The following is a 20,566-nucleotide window of genomic DNA, read 5'->3' on the forward strand; positions in this document are numbered from 1 at the left end:
TCCTGAAGCCCTGGCCCCTGCTTCACCCCCACCCCGCCTCTTCCTGCCCCTGCTCTGCCCCAACCCCGCTCCCAGTTCCCTGAGGACTGCTGCAGGGGTTGGCCCTGCACTCACCGCGTGGTTAGTGGAGCAACCTGGCTCCAGCCAGCTCCGTGGGGGGCTGCGTAGGGCACCAAAATGGCTAGGGACGTCCCTGTCTGTATGCTGTCCATAAAGATATATCCTGTTTATTGATTCTTATGAGTTAGTCAGTCTCATAGTGTCACTAGATAAAATATACAACATTGGTTCTGTAACAAGCAGAGCATTCATCCAGGACAATTTTTTTAAGAGTCAACTAACAATCAGATTCATGACAGCAATGTAGTTTTATTGTACATGTAAATCTTAATTTTTACAGATACACCTCTACCCTGATAGAACGCTGTCCTCGGTAGCCAGAAAATCTTACGGCATTGTAGGTGAAACCACATTATATTGAACTTGCTTTGATCCGCCGGAGTGCGCAGCTCCGCCCTCCCAGAGCACTGCTTTACCGCGTTATATCCAAATTCGTGTTATATCGGGTTACGTTATATCGGGGTACAGGTGTAAATAACTATAAATGAATTGTAAATAACTATAAAACCCTATAATTTATAAACTATAAATGAAATCATAAGTTTGCTGTACATTTGTGATGATACACTATAAATGAAGGCAAAAAAAGCTCATCAGTGTTAGAAATACTGATGCAGTATTTGTAGATATTTATTTTCTGACCCAAAAAGTCTCTCCCCCAACCCTCCTACCCTCCAGAAAAGGAGATTGTGGCCAAAATGTAGAAAAAAACAGTAGTCATCAGAATAATTTCAGGTAACTGAATGACTGGTTTTATAAGAAAAAGGGTTTTGTTGTTGTTTTTACTGCAATTCACTTCTAAGTTTTTATTTGACGTGAACAAGGTCAATTTGCAATACGTTGCTGGAATACTAATCATATTTAGAACTGACACCTATTATGCATTGTCAAAGCTACCTTCTTTCCTTTGTAGTTTCTCAACATAATCTGTATTATTTATTTTCAAATGTTTTAAAAGAAATCCCAGAAATCTAGAAGTATTATAGTAGCACTGTTCACGCTACTTTAAGGTTTTGTCAGTACTTATAAGCCTCTACTTTCATGGGTTCAAAACTAGATCATAAAAATTCACTCCAGTGTTTGGCTTGACATATAAATACTCATCTTGGGAGTCTTTTTATTTTAAATTTCCGGAACTTATATTTATATATTTAAGTTATAGAAAAATATTTTAAAATTAACCTGTTTTGAGTGAATCTCTTCTAGGTCCTCTTACTAAAAAATATACAACATGACATTTTGGACCTAGCCTTTTTGTACAAAAAAATAATTTAAAAAAATCCGTTAGTTTTTAAAGATATACAATAGTAATAATACTCCAAAATTGTAATATGGCTAATCTCAAAAGCCTGAGCTTAATTTTTTTCCTTATGCTTGCCTCAGAGAAATGAGTTTCCCTTGTGTAAAGAAGCCGGGTGATCATGCATAAACAGAGCAGTATTGACTTGGTCTATTTACAGGAGTGCTGGAACAATTTGTATAATGGGGGTGCTGAGAGCCCTTGAATCAAATTGTAAACGCTGAATATTATGGAAACCACTTCAAGCCAGGGGGCACAGCACCCCCACACCCCTAGTTCCAGCTTCTATGTCCATTTATGCATGCGAGTAGTATGAAACACATAACCTTTCCCAATAATAAAAATGAGTTCTCCTGCTTCTTCCTCCATTCTGCTCAGGTTATTTACAAGAAGGAAAGGAATAAACATCCTTGGTTGCAGAGCTCCTGATTTTTGGCTTTCATTATATACTCTCTTTACCGGATACTGAATGCCCCCTATACCTTCTCTCTTCTTTTAAATCCTTCCTTAAAGCACACACCTTCCAAAAGGTCTATTAAGCGTGGGTCTCATCTCAAGTAAGTGACTACTGGAAGCAAGGCATAAATAAGCCTAACTATCTGTGACATACTTGGCATTGTAGTTCCTGAGGATTTGTCAAGTATTTGCCAGCAAACATCCCATATGCAGTTTATTACAGGCAGGGCTGGTAGCATCATGTCTTAGTAAGATTGCCTGACTCCTCATTCAGTTGCTTATAAGATCAAAAAGTTTTTCAAATACATTAGAAGCAAGAGAAAGAGGAAGGGAAATGTAGGTCTACTTAGCAGGGAAGGTAACATCAAGAAGGCTGAGGTGTTTAATGCCTATTTTGCTTCAGTCTTCACTAAAAAGGTCAGTGGTGACCAGATACATAACAATTAATATTAGCAATGAAGAAGAAAGGCAAGCCAAAACAGGGAAAGAAAAAAGAACTTTAGATTAGTTAGATGTTTTCAAGTCAACTGGGCCTGATAAAATTTATCCTAGGATACTTAAGGAACCAGCAGAAGCAATCTCAGAACCATTACCAATTATCTTTGAGAACACATGTAGGATGTGTGAGGTCCCAGAGGGTTGTAGAAGGGCAAACATAGTACCTATTTTTAAAAGGGGGAGGGGAGGAAGGACCCAGGGAATTATAGACCAGTCAGCCTAACTTCAATACGGAAGATATTTTAAACAATTATTAAACAATTAATTTGTGACCGTGTACAGGATCACAGGGTTATAAGGAATAAGCAATTATGAATTTGTCAAGTACAAATCATGCCAGACCAACCTAATTTCCATCTTTGATGGGGTTACTGGCCTAGTGGACAGTGGCACATTCACACATGACACTCTCATAAGCAAATTAGGGAAATTTGGTCTAGATGAAAATACTATAAGGTGGGTACACAACTGGTTGAAAGACTACTCAAAGAATAGTTATCGATGGTTTGCTGTCAAACTGGTAGAAAATATCTAGTGGGATCCCATAGGGGTCTTTTCTGTGAATTTCCTCACTTTTGAGTGCTTGACTTCGCAGTCTTATTAATGTTCTTTTAATGTATTTTTGTATATAATAAATATATATATCCAGGAGACTGAAATGAAATCAGGGGGTCAATTTGCTTTCAGTTGCATTAATTTCCTCACCTACATATTGTCCATTTAGAGTTTAAACTCTTCAGGGAAGAGTCTCATGTTTTTGTGCAGTTCCTCCGTTAGCATACATCTGACTTTATAAAAATAATAAATTAATAGTAACACTGTCTACTCTTTGTATTGCATATTTTCATACATAAGTTTTTACTACACTGCTTTGCAGTAGCTTAGCTGCTTTTCTGGTAGGACATCTGCTGTCTACCCATAACAGCTTATTTGGTGGGGTCTAGGGGCTAGGACACTCAGCTAGGAGTAAGGAAACCTGGGTTCTATTCCTTTGTCTCCCATTGACCTGTTACACTGCTCTACAGCCAAAATGTTTCTGAAATAAATGTAGTCAAACTTTACTAATTCTGGGTCACTGAGAATGAAAATGATGCTTAAAATTGTTGATTGGCTCTAGTTTTCAAGATATGCTATTGAGTCAGTATATACGACCCTTGACTTGGGAATGGTGGAGGATAAGTGAGTTATAAAGGGAAGGGATCTCAATTTAAACCAGAAATGACTAAAATACATCTTTGACTGGATCTATGAATAAATCTATGACTGGGTTTGGACAGTATTTGCTTTTTAGGCAAAACAATGAATGATGCAATCTGAAGCTGGTATTGCGTCATACATGATATGAATTGCATCATGTTATTCCTAGAAGTCATGGATGATGCAATCATAACGAAGCTTACATCACTCTGCTGAACAAATTGCCCTATATCAGCTCTAGAAATCATACAGTGTTGCGCTCTCTTATTTGTCAGTGTTTGATTTTGCAAAGGGACACATTTCTGTTTAGCCAAAGTAAGCAGAGATGCCTCGTACTTGTGTGAACAGTGCAGATAACTTCTGCTATGTTTGTGGTGAAGTGACTTTTGCATCACAAAAGCACAGTCTAACCACTATGGTTAAGAAAGCCTATTACCTTTATTTTGGCTGCAAAATTTGAGATCAGGACAAGAGGTGGGCTCCACAAATGCTGCAACACTTGTGCAACAAATCTTCACCAGTGGTTGAACAGGAAAAGGAAATCTATGCCTTTTGCAGTGCCAATGATTTGGAGAGAGCCAACAGATCATACCAGCAATTGTTACTTCTGCATGGTGCCTCCAGTTGGGAAAGGTGTGTCAAAGAAGAAAAAGTGGACTGTGCATTATCCAAACATTCCATCAGCTATACACCCAGTACCCCACGGAGAAGGATTGCCGGTTCCTGATGCACCAGAATCATTCTCACTTGACAGGTTTCAGAGTAGCAGCCATGTTAGTCTGTATCCGCAAAAAGAACAGGAGTACTTGTGGCACCTTAGAGACTAACAAATTTATTAGAGCATAAGCTTTCGTGGACTACAGCCCAGTTCTTCGGATGCATATAGAGTATATATGTTTCACTCTATATGCATCCGAAGAAGTGGGCTGTAGTCCACGAAAGCTTATGCTCTAATAAATTTGTTAGTCTCTAAGGTGCCTCAAGTACTCCTATTCTCACTTGAGTCAGACCGAGGAAGAGGAAGAGGATGAAACTTCTGGTCCTGAACCATCAATGTCACAGGACCCACATTTTCTCCCATCCTCCTCCTCTGAACCAGACCTCATAACACAAGGTGAACTGAATGACCTTGTCAGGGATTTGAAACTACCCAAGAGTAAGGCAGAGCTGTTGGGCTCCAGACTACAGCAGTGGAATCTCCTGGCAGGTGATGTTAGGGTTTCCATGTTCCATGACCGTCAAAAGGATCTTGTCCCATTCTTCTTCATGGAAGGTGATCTGGTAGCCTGCAACAACATCGATGGTGTGATGGCAGCCCTCAACATCGTTCACGATCCAGATGAGTGGAGACTGTTCATTGATTCATCGAAGACGAGTCTTAAAGTTGTTTTACTGCATAATGGCAATGTTGTGCCATCAATTCCAGTTGGTCATGCAGTCCATATGAAGGAAACCTATGACAACATGAAACAACTTTTGAGGTGCATAAACTATGACCAACATCAGTGGCAGCTTTGTGGCGATGTGAAGGTTGTTGCTCTCTTGCTTGGTCTGCAGACTGGATACACAAAGTACTGCTGTTTTCTCTGCAAATGGGATAGTCGTGCAAGAGATTCCCACTACATCAAGAAAGATTGGCCACTCCGACAGTCATTGGAGCTTGGGAGGAAAAGTGTTCAGCATCCACCACTTGTTGAATCAAGGAAGATTTTGTTACCACCCTTACACATCAAGCTGGGTCTGATGAAGAACTTTGTCAAGGCCATTGACAAAACACAAGCAGCTTTCAAGTACCTCCGTGGAAAATTTCCAAGGTTAAGTGAAGCTAAGATAAAGGAAGGTGTCTTTGTTGGTCCTCAGATTCGTGAACTTCTTCGAGATGATGCAGTTGACCATGCACTGAGTGGCAAGGAAAAGACAGCATGGAAAGCCTTCCAGTTAGTGGCAATAAATTTTCTTGGAAACAACAAGGCAGACAACTACAGGTTGTTGGTGGAAAACCTCCTCAAGGCATACAATAGCCTTGGTTGCAACATGTCACTAAAAATACATTTTTTGCACTCTCATCTAGATTTTTTTCCACCGAACTGCAGAGCAGTGAGCGACGAGCACGGCGAGCGATTTCACAGGACATTGCAACAATGGAGAAATGCTATCAGGGCAAATGGAGCCCATCAACGCTTGCAGACTATTGCTGGACAGTGACAAGAGATGCTCCTTTTAATGAATACAAGAGACAAGCCAAGTAGAGTCGCTGAGTAGACACTGAATAGGACTAAACTATGTACAGAATAGTTTTTTGCCTTTTGTTTCATATTAAATTTGATTTATATAACCCTTTTGCTGATTTTTAAAGTATTACATAAACAGGACAGGTGAAATATTATCATGTAAAGCAACCATAAACACATGAAGAGACCTAGTTTTACAATTTATGATTCAAACTCTACTATCTACACAATATACATAGACATAAAATGTAAAAACTTAAATATCTTAGAAACAGTAGCCAATCAGTTGTTTTAATTGTCATATTTGAATTCAGCACATCAAAATACATAATAAATAGCACATTTTATCTCTGAAGCAGACGACTTCTCAAAAATTGTTGTTCAGTGTTATCTGACTTCCAACAAATCACTCCACCTCGTTTTCCCTTAATTGCAAAATGGGGATGATAATACTTATCCTCCTCTGTAATGCATTATGTAGGAGTTATGTGGTATCATTACCCTATTAACTCCCACTTTTGCCATTTCACTCTCTGAAAAAGGAATGGTCTAATGTCCTTCCTCATAGCTTTTTCCAGCAAATGTGAGACACCAGACTTTACTCTTTGGAATAAGGACCCAAAATATGCAAGACAACACCAGATGACAGAACAAGAGTCTTACAATTATTTGGCATTTAAGTAAATATAGAACATTTGTACTTGTTAATCTCAGTTAAAGATTTTTGTATTTTTATGACAATAAATAATAGAGAATTAAATGATGTCAGGGATCTAATCTTGTAAGGTGCGGAGCATCGTCAACCCTATTGATTCCAGCACATCACAAGTGATGTTCAGCATCTTGCAGGATTGGTCTGCAGGGAAAGAGGGAAACTAGAGTCCAATCCAAGCTGGGACCTTCCTGATGAAGTACTTTCAGTTTATTGGGATCAGGCTAGCTGGAAGAGGCACACAAACACTTCTCCCAAACTGAAACTTAGATTTCATTCCCATTCTTTGCATATATTTTTAAGCTGCCTATGGACCTTGATCAAAGCCCTTTGAAGTTGATGGGAAAACTCCAATTGATTTCAACAGTCTTTTGATCAAATCCTAAGTTTCTATTTAATAAAGAACACTTGATAATTTGTCACTTTGATAGAATACCATGTATTTGATTTGTGGAATAAAATACAGGATCTTCCTCAACCATTAACATGAGATACTCCTGCTATCTCCTTTGGCTGCAACAGATTAAAATCCTATTTAAAGATGATGTTATTACTGAAACTGTACAGTCTATAGGCTCAATTCTGCATTCCATCACAGAGTGCAAGGAAAGCTGAATCTGGGCTTGGTATAAATATCATCACTGGCATAACACAAACTGACAAAAGCCAGGAAATTCAAAATAGAAGCTGACACCAAACTTGCAGGCTATTCTTCCCACCCACCCCCCAAACAATGAGTTAAGAATGGAACATAAGTGAACATTATATTTTTTGACTTCTGTGTGTTGAATGCACAGCATAAGTATTGGGTCAAAGCACATTCTCCTGATTTAGCTCAGTCCTACCACCTGAAAGTTCAAAAGATCAGAGGCCCTCATCACCATGAATAAACTGGAAGTTTTAAAAATTGTAATTGGTATTTCTGAGACAGCTGCTGGTGGCAGCCATCTTGCTAAAAAATTGTATCATTTGTGGCACCAGCAATATGGGAGCTCATTTTAATAGACTCTAATCAAGTTTCAGCCTGCTGTGCTATTGCTTTAGCAGTCAGAAGAAAGGGATTATTATGCAGTACTACAGGAATTGTTTAATTTTTAAAATGTAAAACTATTTTTCTGAATGCTGAACCAACACTGTAGCAAGTAGGGGAATTTATTTACTCACTCCTAAACAGAAGTCTCCTGCTGCCTGTGTCACTTTTAGCAAAAAAAGTTGCCAAAGAAGCTGGCTTAGAAGTGCCAATTAGTTTTTAAAACCCTGCATTTTCAAATACACAGTGATTTCAATGAACTTGAACTTTCATATTCCTGGGTTAGGCTGAGCAAAAACATAGGCCCTGATTCCTGAGCCTGGCTGAGCTGCACTAAATATAGGACTTGTGAGGAGAAAGTTGTCTTTACAACATCTTTGTAATTCCTCAACTCTGGGGCCAGCTAGGGTCTGGTTCAGCCCCCAGCGTAAATTAGAGGAACCTCAGGACTGTTCTAACTTATGCCCAACTACCAATAGTTCCAAAGGGTCATTCTGCAGCCACTTCTCTACTTCACAGGGGAGTTGCGAGGATAAATCTTTTAAAGATAGTGAGCCACTCAGTAACTACTACAGTGTGGAAAAGTGATTCACCAGCCAGGCGCTGCCTTGTGAGTAGGAGCAGCATTGCAGTGTTTTGTACTCTGTAGTCCCCCCGACAAGGTCCACAACTGCTCCCCATTGCCTTGTGACTTGGCACACTGGCTGGGTCACTTTTGGTCTTGCCCTTTTAAGGGTAAATCAGGGTTTTCACCCAAGAGTCCCAGGGCCAATAGTCCTTCTGGTCCCTTGTGTCTGTGGTCTTCCAACTAATCTTCCCAGTGAGGCTATAGGGGAAACAAATCCCTCCCTCTACCCAGGGTTCCAGCCCAGGAACTCTTGTGGCAAGTGGTTAAGGTCTGTCTGGTCAGACCGCCTGCTTATTTCTGGGACTACTTCCAATATCCACCTTCTCCTTGGGGGGGGGGGCCTCTTAATTCTCCACAGGAGCCTGTCTGGGGCCTAGCCCCTTATCTTACTTCTCAAGGTAACAAAAGAAAATAAACTAAATTAACAGAAATAAAGACTGGCTCCAGTTCTCTCTCCTATCCAGATCTTCCAGCTATCTCTTGCTGCTCTGGGCCCATAGTCAGTCTAAGCTTGAGTCTATGTTGTGCTCCTCTTCGGGAGAGGAGGATGCCAGGTCTGTCCATCTCCCCAGACTGGGGCCTGTTGAACAGAGCTTCTCCCTTTTTAAGTTTCTTCCTCCAAGATTAGCATACCTCATAGGTGTGGAGGGCTGCCTGAACCCAAAGCTGCTCTTTTTAACCCCTTCTTGCCTGGTGTGGGGTTTGTCATAGGGAGCCATATAAGTACCTAGGAGCTTACCTATATGGGAAAGGTATTGCGATCTTAGCTAAGGTGAGAATTTAAACCAACCATGTGGACACTCTTTTTCCACACTGAAAGTGCCTTTGTAAGGTTTAGCTTAATCCACTTTGGAAATGCAGAATAGCTATTACACTTTAACTTTGAAGTAGATTAAGCTAAACCACACAAAGGGACTTTTAATGCAGAATAAGAGTGCCCACAAAGAGAGCTACTGCAGAATAGCTATTCCCCCAAGGAGACAATGGGGGGGGGGAGAGAGAGAAAGAGAGAGAGAGAGAGGGATGTAATATGACCACACATCTTATGCCAAAATCTGTAAAGAAAGTGGTATAAAGAGATTACCTTAGATTGACACCAACCAGGGATTCTCCCGACACACAGGGAAATCTCCACACAATTAGCTGAGCTGACATTGTAGTTCCTTTGTATCATTGGGACTATAGTATAGAGAAGAATCCATCTTGTAGTCATTTATTTTAAGGGGACATCATCAATTTAAAATTCAGCCAATTTGAAAAGCGGAGTTTGAAAGCAGTTTCATGTATGAGATTTGACCATCAGTCTACCTTCCAATTTTCTTTGTTTTACAATCATATTTTTTAAAAATGTTTCCTTCTTCCCTGTTGTTGTATGAAGATCCACACAATCAACAAGGGGAACTGACTCGACAAGAAACTCAATAATACTAATTCACTGAAAATCCAGTCAAAAGACAAAGTAAACAAACTAAATAATAGATTACTATTTTTTCTATAACTTCTTCAGTTCTAGTTATCTTAGGTGTCCCAATATTAGGTAAAAACAGTTCAAGTAGAAATTATTATTTTTTATATTGACAGTGTCCTTTGAAAATAGGATGTTTTTTAGTAAAGACTTTCCTTCAAAAATATTAATTCAGCTTGTATTCTTTATATTCTTCTGCTCTTCTTACAAAATTAATCAACATTACTAAATGTGATATATTCAGAGGAATTCAATCTTTTTCATTTATATATAAACTTGAAAGGATTAGATTTTTATCAGTAAATGTTGACAAATGTCAATTTCACCTTGCACATACAAATCGACAAAAAAATATTTCCATCAAAAACTTAATTTTCAGATAAACAGGTAAGAAAAATACTGCTTGAGAATGTAGAGTTTCATTTAAGGATATTTGCTTTGTATATTTTGACGTGAAGTTGACAACTTGTGTTTTAATAATTAAAAATATTTAGGTTTTTTTAAATCTCAACATCTACGGTCATTAAATAAATTAGATCACCTGACCCCCTAATTTCTCACAACTCTGGAAAAGTAAACAGATATAAATTTAAAAAGCTAAAAAGAAACATCAAAATTATTTAAAAATAAACATTGAATTCTGCCTAGCCTATTCCCAGAAGTTTTCCCTCTGTTCATGAAAAATTGTTGTCATAGAGAGTTTTATTTGCATAGGTTACCTACCCACAGTCCCTCTCGTGACAGTTGATGAATCACCATAACTATAGAGGAGCTTGATTTCAGGAGATAGTGAGCTCAGAGAGGGAAAAGAGTTCTTACCTCATTTCCACACAACCAGGACTCTGCTCAAAGATCTGAAGTGTTCTTGGCTTCCTTCACAGTAAGAGACAACATAGATCAAGAACTAGATGGTGAGATGACTAAGGATCTTGCTGCAAAAAACATTGCAGAAAGCAACAGCAGAGCTAAGTAGACTCTAGTGATACCCTTCCTACCTAGCAGCTTAATAAAGCTGAATTACTAAACTGGATTAAGTGGTGGCTCCACCAAGCAGGACCAGACAAACAGCAACCTTGGGACTGAAGACAGACCTGCAAAAAAGAAACATACTTGGACTACTGCACTGATCCAAACTGGTCAGTGGGGCTTGGTGGATGGATAAGATCGTGTGGTCAAGAGACTGTTACCGGTGGGACATCTCACCAGTGAGTGGGAAAGTAGTTAGATGGACTATTGCCAAAGTTACCAGAAGAAAGAATGTATCTTACTCTATTTGCATATACAGTCTTGTTGCTGGGTTTTCAAACGTTATGACTATGTTCCTTTTCCCATAATAAAGACTTCCTTGTTTGTACACAATCTCAGAGTGCTCAAGAATGGGGAAATTCTTCCTGTAATGGGTGCATAGGGAGGTGTGTTTAGTTTTCCCAGATTTTGGAAGGGATTTGGGGGTGGGAGGGTCAAGACAGTTTAGCTATCTGTCAAGAAGGACACTATATATTGAACCTGGCCCTTTTTGATGCCTTTATCTACCTGACAAAAGAGTTACATATGCAAGATTTTCCCGTAAAATATTTATTGGTTTAGAGAATGATCTAGCTATTACATTTCTAAGAGTAGAAATGTAACTATATATGTGTCAGAAGAAAATATGCTACATTGAGATGATATATTAATTGTTTATTTTATCAAATTTTGAAATAACATGATGATCTTAGCCACTGATATGGCCCATTGTGCCACTCTGATAGTGCAAAGGGAACGTAAAACAGCTGGCAAAAGCGAATCCCCAGGTAGTATAGATACAGTATAGTTGTCTCTACATCAGTGGTTTTCAAACTTTTTTTCTGGGGACCCAGTTGAAGAAAATTGTTGATACCCGCAACCCAACGGAGCCGGGGATGAGGGGCTTGGGGTGTGGGAGGGGACTGGAGCAGAGAGTTGGGGTGTGGGAGGGGATCAGGGCTCTGGGCTGGGGGTGCAGGCTCTGGAGTGGGGCCCGGGATGAGGGGTTTGAGGTGCAGGAAGGGGTTCTGGGTTGGGGGGGGGTTAGGGCTGGGGCAGGGGTTTGGAGTGCAGGAGGGGGTCATGGCTCTGGGCTGGAGCTGGGGATGAGCAGCTTGGGGTGCAGGAGGGGCTCCAGATTGGGGGGGGCTCAGGGCTGGGGTGCAGGAGGGGGTCAGGGCTGGGGGGTTTGGGGTGAAGGAGGAGCTCCAGGTTTGGGGAGGCTCAGGGTTGGGCCAAGGGATTGGGGCACAGGCATGGACTTACCCCCAGCGGCTCAGGGAAACAGCCGGGGTGCACTGTGGACCGTGCTGCACCACGGAAGTAGCCAGAAGCAGGTCTGGCTCCTAGGTGGAGGCACACAAGGAGCTCCGCGTGACTCTCACCCATAAGCACTGCCCCCTCCAGTTCCCATTGGCTGGCAACCGGCCAATAGGAGTCCGGAGCTGGTGCTTGGGGCATGGGGGAGTGCATGGAGCCCCGTGGTCCCACTGCCTTGAAGCCGGACTGCTGCTGGCTACTTACAGGGTACAGTGCGGTGTTGGAGCAGGTAGGCACTAGGTTGCCTTAGCTTGGCAGCTCCGCTGACAGGACATATAACGACCAGAGCAAGGCGACCCAGCACCTTACATGCCGCAACCCAGTACTGGGTTACCACCCACGGATTGAAAAACACTGCTCTACATCATCTCCCTTTGTAGAAATTGGCACAGAGGGAAAGTGAGGGCTTGGTATGAGGCAAGTCAATATTCCCTCTAGATGACTCCTGGCTGGCATAATGGCCTTTGGTAGCTATTACCAGCTGGCATAATTTAGGGGATGGCACCAAGATCAGGGGAGCAGAAATGTGGCATTAAACCCTTTTTATCCCTTACTTCCATACCAAAATATTTCATCAAGTTAAAAGGAGCTGAGGTTATATCTTGATACAAGCTGCACACGCTGCAATAAAATCTGAGGCACAAAGTTAAAATTCAAGGCATTTGAAAAACTATTCAAAACTTTACAAAACTACCACTATTTAAACTGTTTACAGCAAACTGTGCTTTAAAAAAAAATGCACATAAAAAAGAATTAGGTTGGTGATGAACACCTAATCTGAATGCAGGAAGACGGAGGACATTAAACAACTCAGATTAATCTAGAGAAATTGGTTATTTCTCCAGTATCTTTTTGTAATCTAGTAATGTATTATATTACCCAATTATCCCAGGCAGGCAGGTTGCCATTTCCTACCTTGTCCAAGAGGAGTAGAATTAAAGAGCATCTCCTGAAATTACAGCTTTTAAAACTGAATTATATTATTTTGTATAGGGCCCGTCCGTGCTTTTACAAATTGTTAATCTACTGAATGTTTTCACATTTGATACACAATTTTTATTTACAAGCAATGTGAATTCATTAGCTAGATGTAACTGATAGTTATTATGCATAAATTTCTTGCTGTCCCCTAGGACTGAAATGAAAATAAGATGCTGCATCTCTAAAGGCCTTCTTAAAAGGATCATTTATAAGGGAATAGTGTAACTAAACATTTGGTAAATTGACACTACTGTAACAATGAATCATGTCCTCCCAAATTTGAATCATATCCTATTACACATCCGAAGACTGGATGATTTAGATGTTATGGATTTTTCCAACCCCTTGATTGCTAGTTCCAATCTAGGAGGCCTTTCATATTAATGTTGACGATGTTTTTGACAGGAACATTTCTAAAGTCCAAGATGAACTCTGTAGTCACTTCTGATGAGAGAATGAGAGACCTGAACTGGTCTGAAAGTGGACATCTAGGATATGTCTACGTGGCAAGCAGAAACCCACGGCAGTGAATCTCAGAGCCCGGGTCTACAGACTCAGGCTTGAGCTACGGAGATAAAAATAGCTATGTAAATGTCAGGGCTCGGGGTGGAACTTAGGCTCTGAAGCCAACCCGCATCACTGGGCTTCAGAGCCTGAATGCAAGCCTGAGCCTGAGTGTCTACATTGCTATTTTTAGCGCGAGCCCCACAAGCTCAAGTCTGTAGACCCAGGCTTTGAAACTCACTGCCTCAGGTTTCTTTTTACTGTGTAAACATACCCGTAGGGTGCACCTATGCAGGAAAAAAAAATGCAGAGCCTGGTCAATTAACCTGGATTCACAGGGTTCATGCTATGGGGCTAAAAATCGCTGTATAGACTTTTGGGCTCAGGCTGGAGCCCAGACTATGAGAGCCTTCCAGGTTTCAGAGGCCAGGCTGCAGCCCAAGCTCAAATGTCTACACTGCTATTTTTAGCCCCAGGAACCTGAGTCAGTTGACCCAAGCTCTGAGATGCTCTGTCTTGGGTCTTCTTTTGCTACGTAGATATACCCTTCTACACAATTTCATTCTCCTAAAACATCCAAAAAGTTTGGTTTTCTTTCCAATGTAGAACAAAAACAAATTTAAAAATCTTGAAAGTTGTCACAAAATAGAATTGTCCTCCTCTGGCTAGCTCTAGTAATGAAATGACTCAGGATGGTGTCTATATCACAAAAACAGCATCATGGATGGCAATAAAATGACTAATGGTAATCACAGCATCGAGGTTAAGGATTGAGTCTGCATGGAAGGTGAACTAACCTTTATACCCCCTAGAGGTAACCATCTCCTGATCAAGTTAAGATGTAATGTCAGGATAACATGAGAGTTGGTACTACATTCATGTTTCAGAACCAGTTTACAAATCTTCAGTGTTCCATTATATTTTCCCCACTTACCTTTCCTTGATGCTTAGTTAGTGTAGGCAAGGAATGCATTTCCCCGACCTTCAAAGGTAGTAGGAACCCAGAAAGTCAGGTCCACAATATCCCCTAGGAAAAGGGGATAAGAGAGCTTCCCTGAACCATCTTTTTAGAAACTTCCCTAAGTGCTTCAGAATTTTTAAGTGCTTCAGGGTTTTAAAAGATTCAGTGAAAATTGAAACATTAACTAGGTCTAATGACCTGTAATTATCCTGAGGAAGTCCTTGTGGTCTTTAAGTTCATGCCTCTTCTGCCACAGAAGTACAGATCAACAATATGAACAGTACAGGACATTTTCCCTATGTCATTCCCAATAGTGTTTTATCTCAGAAATCTTTGCCTTAACTATTGCCTTTAATATTAATAGTGAACATTTATATACACTTTCCATCTTCAAAGTACTCTGAAGACATTCATTGATTAATTCTCACAACAGCCCCATAAGGTGCAAGTAGTTTTATCCAATTTCACTGACAGGCAAATTGAGGGAGAGAGAGTTTAAGTGACTTGCCCAAGCACACACTATGAAATCCGTACAAGAAGTAGGATTAGAACTCAGAAATACCTAATTTCCAATACACCACATTGTTCTCCAGCGGTAACCTTTTCAATGCCTAATTATTCACACTGCTCAGGATATTTTCCTAAAGACTAATCTGAATGTTTCAATTTTTAGCTGGATTTTTTACTTCTTGGTTTATCATCTTCAGATAATGTGAATAATTCTATTCCTTCCTTGATATGATTTCCCTGTAGATATTTATACAGTGTTGTGTTCTCCCTAATCTCTTGTTTTCCAGATTGCATAAATTGAGCTCCTTGAAGTCTCTTTTCATATGTCATGTGGCCCAGTCTTTGTAGTGGTCTACTTGCTATTTCTTTTAATTTTTTTAGGTTTTAATATTCTTAGTAGGGAGCAATGACTAGAACTGTGCAAAGAATTATAGTAAGAATGGTTGGAACTGGTGTCTGATCTGAGGAAGATATAAATTTGATAGCCTTTCTAGATTAGCAATTTCTTCAGAAAAAGGATCTCTTCCTTGAGGACAAATTTGACTACTTGAAATGCTAGAAATAATGACACAAATTCTGCCATGACTCAGACCCCACACCACCCTACTAAAATCATTGGGGCTATAAGGAATTTAATCCCATGGAAGTTTCATGTACACCTCTGAGAGGAGAATATGGCCCTGTAAATTATTTCTTTTGTCAATTTTTGGGGGGGTGGGGAACAATAGAAGTTCACTTGTTTACTAATAGGTTTATTTAAAAACTCCAAAATGAGAATCTTGCTTGTGTACTGATTAGTGAAGCCATGATAATGTACATGGAGAAAACAGCTCTTCCATGAAATATAGCTCTCTCGTGCAACTTGTGTCAGCAGAATTCACAAATGACTACCTCTCTTGTTTCAGTGAAGTGATAATATAATTCTGTTTTCCCACATGCCCACTTTCTCCTCCCTACCTATTCTTGATGTAAAATTCAACAGGGAAGGTAAGGGAAACATTTTGCTTGTTTTGTTCATTTTGCATCATATCACCAAATGGAAAACAAAGCTCACATAATATACTACATGTTCCAAACATCAGTGATGCTCATTATAGTCATTATGGAAAGTTATTAATTTGGTGACTGCTAAACTTAAAACCTCATTGGCTTATGTCCTTATCCAAGCCTACAATGGCCATAATAAATCAATCTTTTCAAGTCAGCTATGCATTTTAACAAAAGGTCTGTAAGGAAGATGAATTGGACAGCAAACTAGTCACAAAGGAAAAAAGTCTGGGATAAAGGACCTTTTTCATTAGTTGTCCTATTTAATGTATAGGTAAATGAATGTTTAGAAAGATGATGGTAAAATTTTCAAAAAAAACCTAAGTGACTTAGAACTCTAAGTTTCATTTTCAAAAGTGACTAAAACACTTTGGAGCCCGAATGTCACTGAAGGTCCATGGGACTTCATTCCACTTTGGCCTTTTTGAAAATTTTATCAGCTGTGCTTTAATATTCTCCCTCATCATTCTAAACTTCAAAAACAACATTTACATGAGTGGTACAGGCATCACATAACAAAGCACAACTTGGGAAAGTAAAAAAATAAAGTCACAAATATTATTTCACTTCCCTATGATGTTTCCCATGATAAAATCATCAACTCTTCCTTCAATGTACCCTCACAGTCATGATGAAGTCTGTTAATACTTTCATATTAAAACTACATTTAAAGACATTTATTTAGGTTGCAGAGTCAAGCACTCAAGAGTTAGGAATTGTCAGCTTTGTGGCAGCCTGTCCAACCTTAATTCAGCCTCCTTGTACCTCCAACTTGTTCACTGAATGAGGCAGGGGTTTGTGGAAAAAGCAGTATGTGATTATGTAATTAAAGATAATAATACTAACTGGTTATTAGCATCTTTCATCCCAAAGCACTTTAAAATATGGTCCATAATCCCTTTTATTCCAGGAGGAATTCTGGTACACGGAATGTTACCCAAAGTAAACCATTTAATAATAGATTTTTAACTAATATGATACAGGGTTATAGTGCTTACTTCTCACCTTGCAGTATTTCAGCTATGCTGGCTGGTGAGTAGAGAGAGAAAGGACACTCACCTACACAGAAGCCAAATCTGTTTCCACCCTAGCAGTTGTTTCCACCCAAATCAGTCAATTCTCTGCTTATCATTCCAGATTTAAAAATAAAAATTAAAAACTTCTGGGAGGAGGTGGGAGCCTGGGAGACCTCAAAGAGGGAAAAGCCAAAGGTACATTCTGTTCTTTCTCTGACCATTCTTCCTCCCTTGAACAGGGAGCTTGAGTCCTGCTGACAATGACATTAACCAGCAGTATGACTGTTGTTGCTGTCACTTTCATTTTTGGATATGGCATCCCATGCCTACCTTACAGTAACATTACAAACATTACATGTGGGCAATTTAAATGCTTGTATTGAACTTAGTGGTTACAGACAGCTTTAGCCAATAGTCATATTGTTGTCAGGCACACTGTATTATGAATAGATTCTGTATCTCATGGGGAATGAAAGAGGAAAACATTCACCTGAGCTTTGATCTTCTTCCTCTCTGCCTCAGTTTTCTAAAAAGTGGCCAGGTTCACCCTAATGTTATGCAGCAATCTCCACTTCTCTCTAATCCCATGAAAATTCACGATGTTCAATTACTTTTTGCTAAATTTTAACAGAAATAAATTCTAGCAGCAACAAAATATACTTGAGAGGCAGTCTTCTGGATTCTCTGACACTACTGTGTTCTCAGAACAGTCCCACATTCTGAGTGCTCGGATCTGTCCTAGCCATGTCACCTCCTCAAGCAACAAGACACACAACTGGAACCTCTATATTCACAACTCAGCTGGTGTAACTTGGTATTACTCCCTTGATTTCAGTACAGCTATGCCAATTCATACCAGCTAAAAAATCTGGTGCACTGTCTCCGACTTCTGTCCTCATGACATATAACTCCTAGTTCTAAGTAAATCCTCGTGGTAAAAAAATTAATTCCCCTTTTCACTGTGTTTATTATCTGGTTTGCATAAGCATTCATCATGATCTGCTTTAGCTTCTCCATCCAGAAGTATAAAAACAAACAGATGGCAAATAAAAATTCTTAAAGGCTCTTTGAAATAGAATGGTTACATCCAAAAAGAAATATTTCCCAAGGTCACCTACATCCTATAATGCTGGAGAGGAGAGAAGAAAGATCTTTAAAGTTCTAAGTAACTAGCTGCTCTCAAAACAGCTGCTCAACTTTTACATCTTTTTTCCCAGTTCATTAATGCTATGATCAAGTAGAACTAAATATTGTATTTTGAATTGTGATTGCATTACCTGGTGTTGTACTGTTTTCAATGTGTGGGTGGGGTGAAGGGATTTGTGGTTTATCTTTTTTTTTGGGGGGGGGGGGGATCTCTCTGTTTTGTAAGGTAACTGATGAAAATGTTGGTGTCTTGGAGAATCTTTATATTTGAGACACTGGGTAAAATTTTCAGAAGGGCCTAAGTGAGCCAAAGTCTTTTAAACATGGGACTTAGGTGCTTTTGAAAATTTTACCTATTCAGGATGAGATTCTGTGATGCAGCTCTGGGAATCTGACTACATTATGGCAGCCTCTCTGGGCTGTACTGTGGGCCACAGTGCTGCTTGGAAACTTTGCAATGCTTCAGCCTCACTCTGCATACCCTTCCTGCCCCAGCCCAGCACCCAACATGTCCCCTACACAAGGGATTGCGATGGGTCCTTAGAGGGTAGTCTTGCAGCCTTTTACACTGCAATTAAAACCCACAGCTGGCCCGTGCCAGTTGACTCAAGTAGATGTATGGGCTAAGGCTGCAGCTGAGGTCTGGGAGCCTCCCACCTCTCAATATCCTAGAGCCCAGGTTCCAGACTAAGACCAAATGTTTACACTGAGATTAAACAGCCCCTTAGCCTGAGCCTCACGAGTCCAAGTCAGCTGGCACAAACCAGCCGCAGGTTTTTAATTGCAGTTTAGACATACCCACAGAGGTCAGTGTCTGAGCTGAAGGATATTCCACCCAACTGGAGGGCTTTTACAGTCCTTTTACATGGCTCCAGCCCTTATACCTGGTGTAAAGAGGTTGCACAGGTGTGGATCTTATCCTATTTTTTTATATTTTGTTTTCTTTTGGAAGCGTCTAATTTGGGGAGGGAAGAGGTGTTTGTTTTTCATATTTTTTCTAAATAGTTTATCTATTGAAATATTGAGATATCAGCTGAGACATCTACACTAACAATATAGATGTCAGAATATTATTCATGAATGGTCCTGGTGTCCTTTTGATATGACAAATGTCTATTTCACTTTGTGCTGGTTGTCTACCGCCTTGGACATCCAGAAATTCCAAGAGCAAAGATTTACTGTTACTCTTCATTTCTAGTTTTTGAGATCCCACTGTCTGTCATAAAAGTCTTCCTTTCTGTGTTGTCTGTAATGATGAATAAGGAATAGGATAATGAATAATACAAAAAATATTATAATGACTTGATCTAAACCAATGGTGAAATTTCATCTGGAATATCATGTACAATACTCATCACTACATTTCAAAAAGGATATTGTAGAACTACAGAGGGGGAGTCAAAGAAGAGAAATGAAAATGATTAAGGACAAGGGAAAACTTTTGTGCAAAGAGATGGGAAAGAATTGGATTGTTTACCTTTGGAAGGAGACAAATAAGAGGGGCATGACAAAAGTATAAGCAAGAATGTAAGGTATAGAGAAGGTAGATTGGGAACTTCTTTCTTCGTCTCAGAACACAAAAAAAGCGGGGAATTAAAAAAAATCAATAAAAGGAAATAATTTTTCACTCAGTGTGAAATTAGCCTGTGGAACTCATTGTCACAGAAAGTTGCTGAGGCCAAGAAGTTAACAAGTTTAGAAAGGGAATGGATATTTGTATAGATGCCAAGAATAAGAGTTATCATTAATGATAGCATACATTTTGAAAGGGTTATTATACTGCATGCTCCAGTGCTTAAGCCAATCTCTATTACTAACCATTAGAGATCAGGATGAGACCTAATGGGAAGCTGGTATCTATCTTCCGCAAAGTACTTACACCTTCCTACAAAGCATTGGGTACTGGCTACTGTCAGAACAAGGATGCTGGACTAGATGGATCTCTTCTAAGTCCAGTATGGCAATCCCAATGTTCCTAAGATAGAAAAGAGAGAAAAACATAAAAGGGGGAGAAAAGAGATAATACAACAGTTTGTACATTGATCATCAATAAATGGTAAAAATGGTAACTGTCAAATACCCCTTCCACTTGAAACTTGTACCCTGTGGAATTCCACTGGTGTCATGAGGGCTACTTATAGATTTTTGGATTAAAACTGGTTTCTCTTCAAACTGTATAAATCTTTTGCCCTTACTCTTTCACCTTTGTTCATGCATTTGGTCTTGCACAGAAATTTCTACCATATGCCGCACCCCACCCCCCCTTTGTTCTACTTTGATTAAATGTTTTCCTAAGAATTCCTGAAGTAGCTTGCTGAGTAGTTAAGTAAATTACAATGCATGGCACATCTTTATGGCCCAGACCCAGATATACATAGCAGATATTAGGTGTTTCATTGTTTTTATGGCAGTATAGCCATTGAATGAAAAACAAAGGGA

The sequence above is a fragment of the Malaclemys terrapin genome, chromosome 5 (genome assembly GCF_027887155.1).
Source record: "Malaclemys terrapin pileata isolate rMalTer1 chromosome 5, rMalTer1.hap1, whole genome shotgun sequence".
Classification (NCBI taxonomy): Eukaryota; Metazoa; Chordata; order Testudines; family Emydidae; genus Malaclemys; species Malaclemys terrapin.